The 6,346-nt window shown below is 34.1% G+C and overlaps 1 long non-coding RNA gene across 1 annotated transcript; it reads left to right on the forward strand.

The window, feature by feature from the left end:
• Positions 1-2,336: 2,336 nt before the first annotated feature.
• Positions 2,337-4,884, forward strand: LOC133880376 (uncharacterized). Its single transcript, XR_009902253.1, has 3 exons — positions 2,337-2,383; positions 2,460-2,505; positions 4,399-4,884. It is a non-coding gene; the product is annotated as an uncharacterized LOC133880376 (long non-coding RNA).
• The last annotated feature ends 1,462 nt before the right edge of the window (positions 4,885-6,346 follow it).

A 6,346-nucleotide genomic window follows, 5' to 3' on the forward strand; every position in this document is an offset into this window, starting at 1 on the left:
GCATTATAACGGCGTATTTATTAATTAAATACATCATTTTGAAAAATCCTATTTAAACAAAACATTAAACATTTAAATAACCCAATAACTTATAAATCACAAAAACAAAATCATGCCTTAAGAACTTACCCAAAAATATCACAAAAATAAGATTGGGATATTTTTAAGAGGACTCCAACCAGGTCCAGCTGAAACAGTAAGGAAGAGAAAAGTTATTTTCTTCTCTTTCTATGGGCTGGCCGAGAGAGACAGAGAGGAAGGGAAAAAGGTTGATGTTTCTTCATGGAGGAAGTGAGTTGGTTTCTACTTGTTTATGAGCTGCTGGCCGTGGGAGAGACAAAGGAGAAGAGAATTCTTTGCTTTCCATTTTTCTGTTTTCTTGTAGAGAGCTTGGAGTTCTTTCTTTGCTATTCGAGAGAGAAACAGAGAGAAAGAGAAGAGAGAGGAAGAGGGTCTTTTGAAGGACTTCTCTTTTCCTTTTCCTGTTGCAAGTCGAGACAGAGAAGGAAGAAGAGATCTTGCTGTGATTTAAAAGAGAAAGAGGAAGAGAGCTTTTCTGGTTTTTCTTTTGGGTCGGCCATGAAAAGAAACAGAGGAAGGAGATAGTTCGAGAGAATTGTCTCCTATTTTCTGTTAAAGGGGTACATGCCATGTAGCATAGAGAGAAGGAGAGCTTGTTGTTTTTCTCCAAACAAAGAAAGAGAAGAGGAGAGTTTCTGCAGAAAATAATAGAGAAAGAAGAAGTGTGATGAACGTGAGGGTTGCACTTCTATATATAGTGCTATGGATGACTTAGATCAGTTTGAGTCATACATGATCAATGGCAGAGGATCCTATTTGTGGGCAGCAAGTTGGGTGTCGATGAGCTGTCTGGTGAGTTATTGCAATAACAAAAATCTGCTATCTCTAATGAACTATTGGTTAAGTTTCCATTTAACCAAAAGTTTTCTCCTAATTAAGTTAAGTGGTTTAACTAATTTAGTTTGCTTTAGCCTTCATAACATTTAGGAGTTAAATACTAACGAAATGGGTTCATGGATGGAGAGAAAATCATCAAATGGGTAAATGATGATTTTGATAAAAATTGGATGACAGCTGTTCAGTGAAGTTTTGTTTTTTGCAATTATATGTTGATCGAGTGTCATACCGTGGGGATTGAGCGCTCATTTATGGGGGATTAATCGTCGTGTGGATCAATTGCCATACTGTGGGGATTGATTGTTGATCTCCAGATTAGTTATTTGTAATATTGTATCTTAAAATTTAAAGCCCGTTGAACTTATTTAATCAATTTGGAACTGTAAACTTGACTCAAATATTGATGAATATTTATTCCTATAAATATTCATATTTTTGGATTTACTACCTGTATTATTATTTAGTCCTAAATTCTAGTTTAAGATACTTATATTCAAGATTTAATATATGGGGCTCTATAGAAATTGGTTGGAATCTGACCATTGCTGCCGAATTCTTGCCTCCCTCGCTGGAATTTCGGTGAAAGCGACGGAATCCTGTCGGCCAACAACAGAATTTTGTCACCGATGGTTTTTCGTCGTTGATAATTTTTCGTAAGAGCCAAACGACGATAAATATTTTACGTTATAACAAACGGAGCATCAATTTTAAAAACTATATCACTTTTCAAAATATAAAAATAATATAAAATCTTGAGGTAATTACCTTTTTCCCCCATCAACTACCAGCCATTGTCAACATGCCCCCATGAACTGACACCTTGACCAAAAGAGAGCATCCAACTACTAACTTTACACACTTTGCCCCCTTCCGTCAGTTTAATTCGTAAAAAGACATAAATGCCCTCAACTTTTTTAAATATATTAATTTTAATATTTTTTTATTAATTACTGTTGGAGGGCATTTTGGTCTTTAAACCAAAATTAACACCCAAAAATAGAATATTCCGTCCAAATTAACGGAATTTCTTGACGGAAGGGGGCAAAGTGTGTAAAGTTGGTAGTTGGATGCTCTCTTTTGGTCGAGGTGTCAGTTCATGGGGGCATGTTGATAATGACTGGTAATTAATGGGAGGAAAATGTAATTACCCCTAAAATCTTCCATATAGAGCTTACAAGCCTGTTCAAGAATAAGTCAGTTGGGTTTGAGTTTTGCTCATTTCCTCAAGGCCTGAGTCTCTATGGCCCTAATCAGGTCTGCATAATTCCATTTATTTTCTTAAACAACACTCTCTTCTATTTCTTCTTAAATTCGTGACGCGGAGTCTATTGGGTTGTGATCTCTGTACCAACAGAAGTCTTGTGCCCTCAGCATCTCCAATTCTCTGCAAATCCCCCCACACCCCCCCCCCCCCCCCCCCCCCCCCCCCCCCCACTTTTTTACAGGGTTCAATCCAACTAAACAGGTAAATGCTTGTTCAATTTTTGACCTGAATTGTGTAAAGCGGCGTTGTTATGAAACATGGGTTTGACATTTTGCAGGCTCATTGGAGTGCTTACATGACCTATTATTCAATTGAAGCTTGAGGTAGACTCTTTGACGATTCCTTAGTAATTTTGTTGCTTTTGTTTGTTTGATGTTGAATTGATAAATTTGCAAGAGCTTTGTGTTCTTCAATTGCTTAGCATTTCGGCTCTGTTAGATTCTAGTTTAAGAGGGTTTTGAGTTTTGGTCTATTGGGTGGGAAAATCAATGATTCAAAATTGCTCATACTGCGTATGTTTGTTGATTTGATGACTGTGAGTTATAGTGGACCTTGAAAACATTGGATGGACAATCTGTTTTGTAGTTGATCCTTGTCATTGGTGAAAACCCATGTGATGGTTTATGGGACTTACCAAGTTTGTTTCTTGAGAGTTGAGAGCATGGTGGAAATTTTTTTATACGGTGATTAGTTTGATGCCTATTCCTAAAATTCTATGATTGAAACTTCTTTTAGATCAGTCATTGTTTGGCAAGGGTTTCTGTCTTTTGTGGGAGAGAGTTGCTGCTATGTCTAATAGAGGAGTGGAAGAAGAAATTTTACTTTCTACTAGCCTTCTTCCACTGCTATCGAAAAACGGGTAGCTTTTAATTTTCACATCCAATACTTGTACCACAAATGTGTTTATCAATAGGTTTTCCTACATTCCTTAGTTAAAATGGGGTGGCCAATTAGGTGTTTTGATATTTGGTTTTATTTTGCTGGAGGTGGGCTGTAACCAAGATTGTTTTTTGTTTCTATGCGTCCTGATGCCGATATATATGGTAAAGAGTTTCTTGACAGTGCTAAGGCTGTGAATATTGTTCATTGGAGATCTTTTTCACTGAATCATTTTGCTGATCTAGCACAGTTTGCCGCATTTGCCTACGCCTACTGCATCTAGTCTGGATCCCTTGTTCATAAAACTAATTGGGCTGACAATCCAAATGTACCAAATATTTGTTGCTTCATTTTGCCAAAACCATCATATATTAGCTTTTAGTGTTGTTGGATTTTTAGATTTTACTCCTTCTGGTGGACCAAAAAAGGTAAAACTAAAAAGTAAAAGGAATAAAGTATTATTCTTCATTCTTTTTTCAATATTTGGCATGTACTGGGAGTTTGTTAATATAGGTTTTTCTTATCCTCAGCAGCTGCTTATTGCATGACCATGTTGCTTTTAGGGACCAGATACTTCTTGTTGTTGAGCGTACACATAATTGTTTTGTCAATAAACCTATAGAATGTAGCCAATGGTCCTAGGATCAAATGGCATCTCCTCCCCACAGAGGGGGTGAAAGGTGAATTCATGGGTTCATTCCCATGCAGGTGCTTAGTTATATATTTACCTAGCAAGAAATAAACCTACAGAATTTAGTCTTATTTTGTTGTCTTGGTCTATAAAAAGAAAGCCTCTTAATTTGGACTCTTTTCCTGAAAATGCAAATGCTTTCTGCAAAAATGTATTACGTCCTTGGGCACACTAGTTACACTATAGAGGTTCTCAGAGCAAAAAAAATAAGATAATAAGGTTATTGTTATCATTTGTACATATATGAACTTAGTCGAAAGGTGGTTTGGATATTTGTTACATTTAGCTGGTCTTTATTAAGGGCACATAAAAACAACAACAACAACAACAACAAAAAACTAAACTTGAAGAACATTGGTCATATCAGTTTGTGAAGAAGATAATCGTTAATTTTCATCTAGTTATTGAAGCATAAGGGCTCTAAGATTGATCAATATTACCATTTGTCCATGTGGGAGGTCTTTGAGCTCAACCCATGTTAGGGGAAGGTTTTGCTATGGGAAGGCTGCACCTGATGTGTAACCCACCATAACAATTTGTTTAAAGTCTCCCCAATAATAAGGATTATGCATTATATCATAGTGATTTGGTATTGTTCTGGTAATGAGCCAACCTTTTGATAGTTACCAGCACTCGGGCTTTTCAGGCATTGTCGATGACCATATAATTTATATGAATGGAGCTATCAACTACCAGCACTCGGAGTTTTCAGGCATTGTTGATGACCATGTAATTTATATGAATGGAGGTATCAGTTACTAGCACTTGGGGTTTTCAGGCATTGTCCAAAATACCCGTGTTTTATTTAGGAAAAAGAAAAAAAATGCAAGAATTTTTAGGTGTTGGTCAAAATTTAATGGAATTTACAAAAATACCCATGCCTGAATCTTTTAATTTTTTATAATTTTTTAAAAAATAAAAAATAAACACATGGGTATTTTGAGAATTTTGACAGGGTTTAATGAAAAATTCTAATTAAGGTTGAAAATTTCATTAAATTGTGACCAACACCTAAATCCTTTAAAAAAAAAAATTTATTTTTTTCTTTTTTTACCTAAAAGAAGCACGGGTATTTTGGAAATTTTGACAGGATTTATCAGAAAATTTTAACTAAGAGTTGAAATTAAAAAAATTTAAAAATTTTTAAAAAAAAAAAAAAAAAAAATGAAAGATGAATACTTTAAATTGACACTTTTTGAAGTTTAAGTACTTAATTACAAAAGTGATGAAAAATAATTTTTTTTTTTCTGAACATTATGATGTTTCTCATTAAACTCTCTTCAAAAGACTATTGATTATCTTCTCTTCGCTTAAGCTTGTAAATGGAATACAGTTTGAACTGTTACATAACATCTAGCTCTCCTTGAAGGGAACATATCTTTGATGACATGATTATACTTGGTCTCTGTTCTATGATAGTTGATGTTGCTGAATCTTGAGAAAGCAGCAAATTTATCAGACCAACCAACTGTTATATTCTAGGATGCCATATATTATTATGTCTCAAGCCATCAGAATATATACGACTCATGGATATTCCTGGCTGAAACAATGGCGTGTTTCGATTTCTTTTGAATTCACTGTTTCCTGGTATTTTGAATTTTCAAATGCTTCTGCAACTAGCTACATAATCAGTTTTTGGTCAAGTCAATTTATGTTAGCATCCTTGAAATGCATGGTGCAGCGAGGAAGATGAGTAGAAAAAAAAAAGGAAAACTTCACTTGTAATTTCTGATCTTTTATTCATTTTGCAATTAAGTACTCAAATTTTAAAATGTGTCAATTTAGGGTATTTATTTTTCATTTTTTTTTTTCAATTTCAACCCATCGTTAGAATTTTTCGTTAAATCTTATAAAAATTCTTGAAATACCCCTATGTTGTTTTTATAAAAAAATTTATATCAGGCATGGGTATTTTTGTAAATTTCATTAAATTTTGGTCAACACAAAAATCTTTGCATTTTTTTTTTCTAGAGAAAAAGGGGGTTGGGCGGAGAGAATTTTGAAAGAAAGACATTGAAAGATGAATACTCTAAATTGACATATTGTTAAAGTCTGGACATCTTTTTTTCAAAAGTAATGAAAGATCAGGAGTTATAAGTAAAGTTTTCAGATTTTATTTATTTATTTATTTATTTTAAGATTACAAAAAGGAGCAAAGAAAAGTGATAATGGCAAATATTATAGTCTTTTAGATGTCAGCACAACCCACTTGTATATGTTGCAATCTTTTACCAACATGCAATTGAGTTTGTACGTTTATGTGTTTCCATTTGTTGAAATTCCATTCAAGTTTTGAAATATAAGTAGAGAGGTTCTGTTCACCCATGTAAGTGGCAATGAAAATTTTCATAACTGCATCAAGTGTTGTTTCTTGTTTCTTGTCCCTCTTTTTTACCAAAGTCTCTTGAGGTCTATTGCTAGCTATTTGGATATTAAATATGTTTGGAGTTTTTATAGAATTTATCTGCTCAAATAAATCTCGAAAAATTTGCTCAATTTATTGGAGTAGGTAACCTCATAAATGCTTTACAATAACAAATTACGGAAGATCCTAATCCTTATTCCTACAACTTTGGTGCCAGATCTTGTCT

Source organism: Alnus glutinosa, chromosome 10 (assembly GCF_958979055.1).
Source record: "Alnus glutinosa chromosome 10, dhAlnGlut1.1, whole genome shotgun sequence".
Lineage (NCBI taxonomy): Eukaryota > Viridiplantae > Streptophyta > Magnoliopsida > Fagales > Betulaceae > Alnus > Alnus glutinosa.